The sequence below is a fragment of the Panthera pardus genome, unplaced genomic scaffold (assembly GCF_024362965.1).
Source record: "Panthera pardus isolate Hobbes unplaced genomic scaffold, ASM2436296v1 HiC_scaffold_16, whole genome shotgun sequence".
Classification (NCBI taxonomy): domain Eukaryota; kingdom Metazoa; phylum Chordata; class Mammalia; order Carnivora; family Felidae; genus Panthera; species Panthera pardus.
The window spans coordinates 86,765,344-86,779,511 of record NW_026526721.1 but is presented as its reverse complement, the minus strand read 5'-3'; the positions used below and the strand labels follow the sequence as shown (position 1 = coordinate 86,779,511).

At 38.1% G+C, this 14,168-nt stretch overlaps 1 pseudogene; it reads left to right on the top strand.

Moving 5' to 3' along the window:
• Positions 1-9,722: 9,722 nt before the first annotated feature.
• On the top strand, positions 9,723-10,457 carry LOC109275114 (protein Smaug homolog 2-like; annotated as a pseudogene).
• Positions 10,458-14,168: the final 3,711 nt, after the last annotated feature.

The window sequence follows — 14,168 nt, the reverse complement described above, 5'->3', positions numbered from 1 at the left end:
GAAAAATAGATCCAATGATATGTTGCCTACAAGAGATTCACTATAGTTTTAAGGTCACATGTAGGCTACAGTGAAGGGATGGAAAAAAGATATTTATTCCAAGCAAATATTGACCAAAAAAAAGAGAGCTAGACTTTACTAAAAGAGACTTTACGTTAAAAAATGGAAAGGAGGTGCCTGGGCCTGGGTGGCTCAGTTGGTTGAGCATCCAACTCTTGATATCAGCTTAGATCATGATCTCATGGTCATGAGATTGAGCCACTCAACAGGCTCCATGCTGGGTGTGGGACCTGCTTAAGATTCTCTCTCCCTCTCCCCCTGCCCTGCTCATGCACACATGTGCACTCTGTCTCTCCTCTCTCTCTCAAAAATAATAATAATAACAATAATAATAATAATAAAATTTTAAAATGGTCAAAAAAGACAAAGATGGTCACTATATAATGATAAAGTGGTCAATTCATAAAGAAGATATAACATTTGTAAATATTCTTGTACCCATCAGTGCACCTAAATATATATAGCAAATATTAACTGAACAAAAATGAGAAATAAACAGCAATGCAGTAATAGTTGGGACTTTAACACCCCACTCTAAACAATGGATAGATCAGACAGAGAATCAAAAAGGAGACTGCAGATTTGAACAGCACTATAGACCAAATGGACCTAGCAGACATATACAGAACATTCATTCCAAAGCAGCAGAATACACATTTTTCCAAAGTGCAAGTGGAACATCTTCTAGGATAGACCATATATTAGGTCACAAAACAAGTCTCAACAAATTTAAGAAGATAAAATTACATGAAGTATCTTTTCTGACCACAATGGTATGAAACTAGAAATCATAACAGGAGGAAAGCTGGAAAATTCACAAATATGTTGATATTAAACAACACATTCCTGAACAACCAGTAGATCAAAGAAGAAATCAAAAGAGATTAAAAAATATCTTGAGACAAAAATAGAAACACAACATACCAAAACTTATGGGATGCAACAAAAGCAAATCTAAGATAAAAGTTTATAGTTATAAATACCTACATTAAGGAAAAGGAAAATCTTGGAGCACCTGTCTGGCTCAGTCAGTAGAGCATCCAACTCTTTTTTTTTTTTAATGTTTATTTATTTTTGAAAAAGAGAGACAGAGCATGAGTGGGGAAGGGGCAGAGAGGGAAGGAGACACATAACCCAAAGCAGGCTCCAGGCTCTGAGCTGTCAGCACAGAGCCTGACACAGGGCTCAAACTCGTGAACCACAAGATCATGACCTCAGCTGAAGTCAGACGCTTAACCAGCTGAGCCACGCAGGCACCCCTCCCAAATCCTGATCCCAAGACTGTGATTTCAAACCCCACCTTGGGCATGAAGACTACTTTAAAAAAAGAAAAGAAAAAGATCTCAAACAACCTAACACTGTGCCTCAAGACACTATAAAAAGAACAAACTAAGCCAAAATTAGCATAAGGAAAGAAATACTAAACATTAGAGCAGAAATAAATGAGATAGAGAATAATAAAATAATAGAAAAGATTAACGAGAGTTAAGAGTTGGTTCTTTGAAAAGATAAAATTGACATTTAGTCAGACTATACACTGACAATGAAAAATCCGAAAAAACAAGGAAAACAATCCCATCCACAATAGCATCAAAAATAATAAAACACTTAGTAATAAACTTAACCAAGAAGATGAAAAAATCTGATCACTGAAAACTATAAGACATTGATGAAAAAAATTAAAGAAGATACAAATCAGTGGAAAGATAACTCGTGCTCATGGACCAGAAAAATATTGTTAAAGTGTCTATACTGCCTAAACCATCTATTACATCTATAGACTCAATGCAATCCCTAAGAAAATTCTAATGGCAATTTTTTTTTACAGAAATCAAAAAAAATCCTAAATTTGTATGGAGGAAGGCCTTGAATATCCACAGAAATCTTCAGAGAGAAGAACAAAGCTGGAGGCATTATGCTTCCTGATTTCAAGCTATATCATAAAGCTATAGTAATCAAACTGTTACTGACATATAAAGAACTTATCAAACTCAACACCCAGAAAACAAATAATCCAACTTAAAAATGGGCAGGAGACATGAACAGACATTTCTCCACAGAAGACATCCAGATTGCCAAAAGACACCTGAAAAGATGTTCATCATCATTTATCATCAGGGAAATGCAAATCAAAACTACAATGCGATATCACTTCACACTTGTCAGAATGGCTAAAATCAACAACCCAGGAAGCAACGGTTTTGGCGAGGCTATGGAGAAAAAAGGAACACTTGTGCCCTGTTGATGGGAATGTAACCTGGTACAGCCACTCTGGAAAACAGTATGGCGGTTCCTCAAAAAGTTAAAAATAGAACTACCTCATGATCTAGAGATCTCCCTACTGGGTATTTATCCAAAGAATACAAGAACAGTAATTCAAATGATACATACACCTATATATTTATGGCAGCATTATTCACAATAGCCAAAATATGGAAGCAACCCACGTGTCCATCAATTGATGAATGGATAAAGAAGATGTGGTATACACAATGGAATATTATTCAGCCATAAAAAATAATGAAATCTTGCCATTTTCAATGACGTGGCTGGAGCTAGAGAGTATAATGCTAAGCCAAATAAGTCAGTCAGAGAAAGAAAAATACCATATGATTTCATTCATATGTGGAATTTAAGAAACAAAACAAGCCAAGGAGGGAAAAAAAGGGAGAAAGAAAAAAACAAATCAAGAAACAGGCTCTTAATTATAGAGAATAAACTGATAGTTACCAGAGAGGAGAGGGTGAGAAGATAGGTTAAATAGGTGTTGGGGATTAAGGAGTGCACTTGTCATGATGAGCATAGGATGATATGTGGAAGTGTTGAATCACTATATTGTACACCTGAAACTAACATAAAACTATATGTTAACTAATTGGAATTAAAAATAAAAACAAAAAAAATATGGCAGTTCAAGAAAATGTAAACAAAAACCAGATACTGAGATAAAAACAGACACAAAGACCAATAGAACACAACTGAGAACCCAGAAATAAGCCAATGCATTTATAATCAACTAATATTTGACAAGGTAGCTAAGAATACTCACTAGGGAAAAAATAGTCTCTTTGATACATGGTGCTGGGAAAACTGGCTATTCACATTCAAAAGAATGAAACTAAACCTCTTTTTTACATCACTCACAAAAGTTAACTTTAAATGGATTAAAACTTTAATGTAAGCCCTGAAAGCATAAAACTAGAAGAAAACATAGGTAGCAAAGTCTTTCACATTGATCTTGACAATTTTTTTATATGACACCAAAACTAAGCAATGAAAGCAAAAATAAACAAGTGGGAATACATCAAACTAAAAAACTTCTGCACAGTAAAAGAAAATACTAACAACATGGAAAGGAAACCTATATAATGGGAGAAAATCTTTACAAACCCTTCTATCTAATAAGGGGTTAATATTACAAAATATATATGGAACTCATCTCAATAGAAAAAAAAATCTGATTTGAAAATGGACAAAAGACCTGAACAGACATTTTTCCAAAAGAAAGATATACAGTGGCCAAAAAGTATATGAAAATGTGCTCAACATCACTAATTATCAGTGAAATGTAAGTCAAAACCACAAAGAGCTATAACTTTGCACCTGTTAGAATAGCTATTATCAAAAAAAAAGATAACAAGTGCTACATGTATTTACAAAAATGGGAACACTTGTACACTGCTCATGGGAATATAAATTGGTGCAGCCACTATAAAAACACTATGGAGGGGGCGCCTGGGTGGCTCAGTCGGTTAAACGTCCGACTTCAGCTCAGGTCACGATCTCACGGTCTGTGGGTTCGAGCCCCACGTCGGGCTCTGGGCTGATGGCTCAGAGCCTGGAGCCTGCTTCCGATTCTGTGTCTCCCTCTCTCTCTGCCCCTCCCCCGTTCATGCTCTGTCTCTCTCTGTCTCAAAAATAAACGTTAAAAAAAATTTAAAAACACTGTGGAGGTTCCTCAAAAAGTTAAAAATAGAGCTATCATATCATCCAACAATTCCACTTCTTTGTATATATCTGAAGGAAATGAAATCACTGTCTTGAAGAGATATTTACACTACTATGTTCACTGCAGCATTATTTACAAAAGCCAAGACATGGAAACAACTTAAGTGTCCATCAATGGATGATGGATAAAGAATCTGTGGTATATATACACAATGGAATATTATTCAGCCATAAAAAAGAAGGAACTTCTGCTATTGTGACAACATGGATGACCTTTGAATGTGTTATGCAAAGTAAGTTAAGTCAGACAGAGAAAGATAAATACTATATGATCTCACTTGTATGTGGAATCTAAAAAAAAAAAAAACAAACAAACAAAAAACAAAAAACAGACTTCTAGAAATGGAGAATAAATTGGTGCTTTCCAGGGACCAGTGGGGAGGTGATGAGGGAAGTAGGTGAAGGCGGTCAAAGAGTACAAATTTTCACTGATAAAATAAATAAGTTCTGGTGATGTAATGTACAGCATGGTGACTACAGTTAACAATACTGTATTGTATACTTGAAAGTTGCTAAGAGAATAGATCTTAAAAATGCTTGCTACATGCAAAAAAAAAAATGGTAACTATGTGAGGTGATAGATGTGTTAGCTAACCATCTCGTGGCAGCCATTTTGTGACATATACATATAGCAAATCATCATGTTGTACACATTAACCTTACAGAATATTATATATCAATTATCTCTCAACAAAGCTGGAAAAAATAATTTAAAAATGGATCAAAGACTTTGGCAGAAAATAAAAACAATTTTGAATTTGCACTCTCCATAAAAATTTCGAACAAAATGTCACTAAATAATGTTAGCAAAAGCTTACCAAAATAATCAAATAAATATTTTTTTGGTCATTTTACTTTCTCTTTCAGTTTCAGCCTATGCGTATGCCTTTGAATTTGAAGTGAGTTTCTTATAAGCAGCATACTGTTGGATCAAATTTTATTTTATTTTATTTTAGTATAGTTGACACACAATGTTACATTAGTTTCACATGCACAACATAATGATTCAACATCTCTATGCATTATGCTATGCTCACCACAAGTATAGCTACCTTCTGTCACCATACAACACTATTGAAATACAACTGACTATACTTCCTGTGCTGTGCCTTTTATCCCCTTGACTTACTTATTCCATAACTGGAAGCTTATATCTCCATCTCCCTTTCACCCATTTTCCTCACACTAGATCAAAAAAAATTTTAATCCATACTGCCAATCTTTTAATGATATATTTAAACCACTCACATTTAAAGTAATTATTGATATGTAAGGGCTTAAGCATCATTTTATTATTTGTTTTCTGTTTGTTTCCTCTGTATCTCATTCGTCTTTTCCTACCTTCCTATGGATTAATTAGACACATAGGATTCCATCTTGATTGATTTGAAGGGTTCTTTTAGTATATTACATTGTATGGATTTCTTAGTATTTGTTCTTTTATTAGAATATACATATGCAAGTTACCATACCTTACTGGTATGAATGTTTTACCACTTCATGGGAAATGCAGAAACCTTATTTCATTTAGGTCCCTTTGCCCTCTCCACTTTTTAAAAAGAGTCATCTTATGTATTTCCTTTACACACAGTGTGCACCACATTAGATAACGTTATGATTTTTGCTTCAATAATCAAATATGATTTAAGAAACTCAGGAAGAGGCTAACACACACACGCACGCATGCACACACACACACACATCTTGTGCATGTGTGACTTCATATTTGTGCTGGTATGTTTTAAGTGTAAATTTCAAGAAGTGGGATGTATCAATCGAATGGCAAATTTATCTGTAATTTTGCTAGTATTGTCCAGATCTTCCCCCAGGTGTTGTATCATTTTGCATTCATGAAATCACCTGTTTCCCCATAAACCTCTCTGAAAGAGTTCATTTTCAATTTTTTGGATTTATGTCAATCTGACAGTGAGAAATGATAGCTCAGGATAGCTTTAATCTGTGTTTATATTATTATGGATTAACTTGAGCATTTTTTTCATATATTTAAGGGCCATCTCTATTTCTTTCTCTGTGAACTGTTTTGTCTCCATTTTTTAAAAGGTTTCCTTGCTTCCTCCTCACAACCAACTGTGCTTACTTCTTATTGGCCAGACCTATTTTAATACTACCTCTATCTTCAAGGAAGTCTGTAAAATACATTTTGGCCTCACATCAAGTCAGGATTTAGTTCATAAGGAAGAAGGCAAGATAGGGAACTGAAAATCTCAGTCTCAATTTATCTTGATTTGCATTTAACCTTTAATTTTCAGAGGTCCTTATAGATGTAAAAATGAAGTAACCAGAGAAGGAAGAAGGGTTAATAGTGATAAGCTAGGAAAATGTGACAGAATGACTTATGCTGCACTCAATAATGTTTAGTTTCTCCTTGAAAAATGAGATTTCCCTCTCTGCTTAATATCATGAAGCCAAATAAATTAATAGAAACAGAGTAATTCCCTCTCCACATCCCCACCCCATAAGACTGGTTATTGTGTTTTGAAATTCTTCCTGCTTTTTGTAAACTGGCAAAGACTAAGAGCTGGAAATATTCCTTAAAGTACAAATCTTTGGAGTTCTGTTTGTAACAAATTTTGAATATATGAAAGTAAAAAATTCATCTTTCATAAATCAATGATATGAAAAATGTGGGAAGGGGATTTCTCTGACTTAATTGAGACTATATAAACATGACAACTAGTTTTCATTATGGGCTTTATTGGATCTTGTTTTTGAACAAACCAACTGAAAAATGATATTTAGGAGAACAGAAATTTGTGTCTTTGATGATACTGAGGAATTAATGTTCTTTTTATTAGGTGTGAAAATGCCCACATTCTATAGAAAATTACATAGGACTGAAATGACCTATGATCTTCTTAAAATGCTTGAGACAAGTGAGAAAAGGATAAAAGGAAGTAAGGGAGGGTGGGAGAGCAAAAGGAAAAAGAAATGATAAAGCAAGTAAAGTATGGCTTGATAATTACTGAAAATGGTATGCTGAGTATATGAGGGTTCATTGATTATTCTCTGTAATGTACGTTTGAAAAAGTTTATAAAAGCTATGAAAAATACCCAAAGAGCATGCAGATTAAAAATGGAAAAAATAGGGGCGCCTAGATAACTCACTTAGTTAAGCATCCGACTTTGGCTTAGGTCATGATCTCATGGTTTGTGAGATGGAGCCCCACATTGGGCTCTGCACTGAGAGCATGGAGCCTGCTTGGGATTCTCTCCCTCTCTCCCTCTCTCTCTCTCTCTCTCTCTGCCCTTCCCCACTTGTGTTCCCCCTTTCTTTCAAAATAAATAAGTAAACATTTAAAATTTTTTATTTAAAAAAATAGAAAAAATAGGGGGTCCTGGGTGGCTCAGTTAAACAACCTACTCTTGATTTCAGCTCAGGTCATGATCTCACAGTTTGTGATTTCAAGCCCTCATAGGGCTCCACGCTGACAACGCAGAGCCTGCTTGGAATTATCTGTCTCCCACTCTCTCTGCACCTCCCCTGCTAGTTCTATCTCTCTCAAAATAAATAAATAAACATTTTTTTTAGAAATGGAGAAAATAGGGGCACCTGGGTGGCTCAGTCGGTTGAGCGTCCAACTTCAACTCAGGTCATGATCTCACAGCTCATGAGTTCGAGCCCCGCGTTGGGCTCTGTGCTGACAGCTCGGAGCCTGCAGCCTGCTTCAGATTCTGTGCCTCCCTGTCTCTCTGCCCCAACCCACTCACATTCTGTCTGTCTCTCTCAAAAATAAACATCAAAAAAAATCTTTAAAAGAAATGGAAAAAATAAATTTAAGTGAGATTCTCATCCAAATAAACTACCCTTTGAATATATCAAACCTCATCATTTTTATGAACAAATCAATGACGTAATCTCTTTAAAAATTCTTTTTTTTTAATGTTTCAAGTTTTTATTTAAATTCTAGTTATTTAGCATATAGTGTAATATTAGTTTCAGGAGTAGAATTTAGTTATTCATCACTTACATATAACACCCAGTGCTCAGCACAAGTGCCCTCCTTAATACCCATCATTCACTTCCACCCACCTTCCCTCCAGCAACACTCAGTTTGTTCTCTATAGATGAGTCTCTTTTTTTCCCTTTCCCCTATTTTCATCTATTTTGTTTCTTAAATTCCACGTATAAGTGAAATCATATGGTATTTGTCTTTTCTCTGACTTTTTTTCTCTGAAAAAAAATAAGTGAAAGTGCAGAAACTTTTTATCTTGATGAAGTCCCAACAGTTAATGTTTGCTTTCATTGCCCTTGCCTGGAGAGACATGTCTAGTAAGTTGCTATGGCTGATGCCAAAGCAGTTGCTGCCTGTGTTCTCCTCTAGGATTTTGATGATTTTCTGTCTCACATTTAGGTATTTCACCATTTTGAATCTATTTTTGCGTATGGTGTAAGAAAGTGATCCAGTTTCATTCTTCTGTACGTTGCTGTCCAGTTGTTCCCAACACCATTTGTTAAAGAGACTGACCTTTTTCCATTGGATAATCTTTCCTGCTTTGCCAAAGATTAGTTGACTAGAGAGTTGTGGGTCCATTTCTGAATTTTCTATTATGTCCCACTGACCTATGTATTTGTTTTTGTGCCCGTACCGTACTGTCTTGATCACTTCAGCTTTGTAATATAGCTTGAGGTCCAGAATTGTGATGCCTCCAGCTTTGTTTTGCTTTTTCAAGATTGCTTTTTCTATTCGGGGTCTTTTGTGGTTACATATAAATTTTAGGATTGTTTACTCCAGCTCTGTGAAAAATGCTGGTGATATTTTGATAAGGATTTTATTAAATGTGTAGATTGCTTTGGGTAGTATAGACACTTTAACAATGTTTGTTCTTCCAATCCATGAGCATGGAATGTTTTTCCGTTTATTTGTGTCCTCTTCAATCTCTTTCATAAGTTTTCTATAGTTTTCGGAGTATATAGATCTTTTACCTCTTTGGTTAGGTTTATTGCTAGATGTCTTATATAGGTTTTGGAATTGTAATTGTAATTACAATTGTAAAAGGGATCAATTCCTTGATGTCTCTGTCTGCTGTTTCATTATTGGTATATAGAAATGCAACAGATTTCTGTACAATGACTTTGCTAAAATCGTATATCGGTTCTGGATGGGTTTTTTTTTTTTTTTAATGTTTATTTATTTTTGAGAGAGAGGGGCAGAGAGAGAGAGATGGAGGGATACACAGAATACGAAGCAAGATCCAGGCTGTGAGTGGTCAACACAGAGCCTGACGCGGGGCTCAAACCAACGAACCATGAGATTATGGCCTGAGCCGAAGTCGGACGCTTATCCAACTGAGCCACGCAGGTGCCCCAGTTCTGGCTGGTTTTTGGTGGAGTCTTTTGGGTTCTCTAGATAGAGTATCATGTCATCTGCAAATAGTCAAGTTTGACTTCTTCCATGCTTTATATTTCCATGCTTTATATATCCATGCCTTATATTTCTTTTTGTTGTCTCATTGCTGGGGCTAGGAATTTCAAGACTATGTTAAATAACAGTGGTGAGAGTGGACATCCCTGCCTTGTTCTCGACCATAGAGGATAAACTCTCAGTTTTTCCCCATTGAGGATGGTATTAGCTGTGGGTCTTTTGTATATGGACTTTATGATGTTGAGGTATGTTCCCTCTATCCCTACTTTGTTGAGGGTTTTTATCAAGAATAAAAAGAGCTATACTCCAGCTCCCACTGATGGCAGTGAGCCAGCGAAGGCTCCCATTGGCAATGGAGACATCCCCAGCCAGTTTATACCAGTGATGGGCAAAGTGTGCACCCGGCTCTTGGTGTCCCAACCAGACCAGGAGAACATCACCAGTTACCTCCAGCTCACTGAAAAGTGCCTGACTCATGAGGCATTCACGGAGATGCAGAAGAAACAGCTGCTGTCTTAGAAACAGCAAGTGCTGAAGTTCCTCAGCATGGTCCCACACAAAGCAGCATTAGAGATGCAGAACTACCAGCAGCAGAAAGGCTGGGCATTCGGCTCCAACTCACTTCCTGTACCTGGGTCTGTGTGGATGGGGATGGCGGGGGGGGGGGGGGGACCCAGCAGTGGTTCCCCATGCCTCCCCAGGCCTTCCCGCCTGGCAGGATGGGCCGTCTGAGCCCTTCAGGCATTGGGGGCATCTTTCCCCGACATGCCCACACTAGCCCCAGCCTTGGGAGTCAGAGCCCACAGAACCTGTGGTTTGCCAACTCCAGAGGCAGCAACAACATGTCTAGCCAGAGCCGCAGCTCTGTGCAGAGCACCCATTCTCTCCCTGTCCATTTCTCACCCCAGGCCATTCTCATGGTCCCTGGGCCTGATCACTCTGAAGTCTTTTTGTCTGAGCATGATAGAACACACCTTGGGTGGTGAGCATTTCCTCTTTCCCTGACCCAGCTCCCACCTACCCAGGATCATTTCCACTTCTGAAATGAGCAACTCAGAGGATCCTGAGGGGTCCCCAGGGGAGCCCAGCCTCCAGGGAGGACATGACTGGGATGACAGGCTACCTTATCTTGGGCCTCCCACCAGTTCCTGATCTTCCTCCCTTCCTCTCTTTCCTACCACAGATGGGACAGACAAAACCTCCACCATCTGATGGGACCCAGAGCCCAGCGCACGCACAGCTTCCCTGGGTGGTGGTGGAGGGGGGGAGGGCTAACCCCCAAAGGGCTTCTCCATGACAGTGAGAAGGTGAGCTGGCTCAGCTATACATGCTAGTAATTCTCTACCCTCTCACCCTTTTAACTTTTGTTTAACATTGGCACATGCCTTGCTCACTCCCAGGCTCAATGAGGGATCTCTGTGGAGGCTCAGGTAAGTAGGGAGCAACCAGGATAAAGGGGGCAGGGACCAGCCAGCCCAACTGCCCCTCCTTCCCTCCTTCATCCCCAACCTGGCCCCGCCCCACCCCTGCTCCTCCCAAGGGAGTAGCTTCCTCCTATCTTGTGGGGCCTGCTCAGAACCACCTGACATTTGCAGAGAGAGAAGTGGGGTAGATAACCTGCTCTCCTGGATGTTATTTGAGAGGAGCTGAGGAGAAGGTGGTGGATGAGGGGAGGAGCCTCTTTCTCTCTCCTCGCCACTTTCTTCTCCTTCCCCATTCCCATCATTCCCGGAGGACAGGAGCCACCCTCCGTTCCCTCACTTCCTTTCTGCCCTGTTTATATCAGAGGTTCTCTACAATTAATTTCTTTGGCCTATTTAAGATGCATATTTATATAGTTCTTAATGGTTTATCTCTCTTATCATTCCCTCTCATTTTTAGAATCCCCAGGCCTCTCTCTGAGCCAAGAAAGTGGCAGGGGAGCCTAAATTTTACGAGGGGAAAGGGTAAAGCAAGACCCTCCTCCAGACCCCCTAGACCTTCCCCACTTCCCGCCCCTCCCCCAGCCCTGGCTCTCCAGATGCAAAGGTTGAAGGCCAGAAACTAGGGCAGCAAGTGAGGTCAGGAAATCTGTTGCCTTAACATCCCCTTCCCACAACCAATACACACCCTTGTCCACTCCCAGGTCTTCTTGCTGAAAGACATGGGGGAAAAGAATAAGGGAAAGGATTATTTGGCTTTTGGTTTCTTTCCCCACCCTCTTTTCTTTCATCCTTTCCCCACCCTCTACTCTGTCATGACCTCACTTAAGTGGAACACTATATCATAACCCAGAGATTTGTCCCAGCCATGGAGGCATACAGACCCTCTGGTCTCTCTATTCCTGCTGAAGAGTTGTGCTGGAGCCCAGGTGGAGGGAGGGGATATGGGGGTTCAGGCTGTAGGGAATCAAGGGCCCCCTATTCCAACCCCATCTTCCTACTCAACCCACCCCCACCCACCACTGGGACATTCTCAACATTTTCACACCAAAAAGTGGGGAAATGTTATTTTTAGGTATATTTTATGAATAACTTTCATTATGAATATGGTTGGTAACCATTGTGTATGTTATTAAAGATACAAAATGTTGGGGGAAAAATGAATGCTATACTTTGTTAGATGCTTTCTGGATCTATTGACAGGATCCTGTGGTTCTTTTCTTTTATTAATGTGGTGTATCATGTCTATTGATTTGTGAATATTGAACCACGCTTGCAACCCAGGAATAAACCCCATTTGATTTTGGTGAATGATTCTTTTAATGTACTGTTGGATTTGATATGCCAGTATTTTGTTGAGAATTTTTACATCCATTTTCATCATGGATATTGGCCTGTAATTCTCCTTTTTAGTGCAGTCTTTGTATGGTTTTTAAATCAAGGTAATGCTGACACTGTAGAATAATTTGGGAGGTTTTCCTTCCATTTCTATTTTTCAGAACAGTTTAAGAAGAATAGGTATTAACTCTTTTAAATGTTTGATAGAATTCCCCTAGGAAGCCACCTGGCCCTGGACTTTTGTTTGTTGGGAGATTTTTTATTATTGATTCAATTTCTTTGCTGGTTTTCAGTCTGTTCAAATTCCCTATTTCTTCCTGTTTCAGTTTTTGTAGTTTATATGTTTCTAGCTTTATCCATTTCTTCCAGATTACTATTAGCATTATAATTTTTATAATATTCTAATTGTTTGTATTTCTGTAGTATTGGTTGTCATCTCTTCTGTCTCATTCATGATTTTATTTATTTGGGTCCTTTCTCTCTTCTTTTTGATAAGTCTGGATAGGGGGTTATCAACTTTATTAATTTTTTCAAAGAACCAGCTCCTAGTTTCATTGATCTGTTCTACTCGGTTTTTTGGTGTTTTTTTTTTAATTTCTATATCATTTTTTTCTGCTGTAATATTTATTATTTCCCTTCTTCTGCTGGCTTTAGGCTTCATTTGCTGTTCTTTTTCTATTTCCTTTAAGTGTAAGGTTAGGTTGTATATTTGAGATTTTTCTTGCTTCTTCAGGTAGACCTGTATTGCTATATACTTCCCTCTTATGACTGCTTTTGCTGCATCTCAAAGGTTTTAGACTTGTCATGATTTCATATTTATTTGCTTCTATGTATTTTTTTTTATTTCTTCTTTAGTTTCCTGGTTAATGCATTCATTCTTTAGTAGGATGTTCTTCAACCTCCATGTATTTGTGGTCTTTCCAAACTTTGTGTGTGTGTGTGTGGTTTTGATTTCAAAATTTCATTGTGGTTGGAAAATATGCATGGTATGATCTCAATCTTTCTGTATTTGTTGAGGTCTGGCTTGTGACCCAGTATGTGATCTATTCTGCAGAATATCCCATGTGCACATGAAAAGAATGTGTATTTTGCTGCGTTAGGATGAAATGCTCTGAATATCTGTTAAGTCCATCTGGTCCAGTGTGTCATTCAAAGTCATTGTTTCCTTGTTGGTTTTCTGCTTAGATTATCTGTCCATTGATATAGGTGGGGTATTATAGTCCCCTACTATTACTGTATTATTATCAATTAATTTATTTGTTTGTTATTAATCATTTTACATATTTAGCTATTCTAAGTTGGAGGCATAAATATTTACAATCGTTAGGTCTTCTTGTTGGATAAATACCTTTATTATGATAAAGTGGTCTTCTTCATCTCTTGTTACAGTCTTTGGTTTAAAATCTAGTTTATCTTGGGGCGCCTGGGTGGCTCAGTCAGTTAAGCGTCTGACTTCGGCTCAGGTCATGATCTCACGGTCCGTGGGTTCGAGCCCTGCGTCGGGCTCTGCTGACAGCTCAGAGCCTGGAGCCTGTTTCAGATTCTGTGTCTCCCTCTTTCTCTGACCCTCCCCTGTTCATGCTCTCTCTCTCTGTCTCAAAAATAAATAAACGTTAAAAAACAAATTTTAAATCTAGTTTATCTGATATAAGTATGGCTACTCCAGCTTTCTTTTGACATCCATTAGCATGATAAATTGTTCTCCATTCCCCCACTTTCAATCTGCAGGTGTCTTTAGGTTGAAAATGAGTCTCTTGCAGGCAGCATATAGATACATCTTTCTTGCTTTTTTATCCATTCTGATACCCTATGTCTTTCAATTGGGGCATTTAGTCCATTTACATTCAGACTGATTCTTGCTAGATATAAATTTAGTGCCATCGTATTACCAGTAAAGTCAATGTTTCTGGAGATTTTCTCAGTTCCTTTCTAGTCTTTGTTGCTTTGGGTCTTTCTT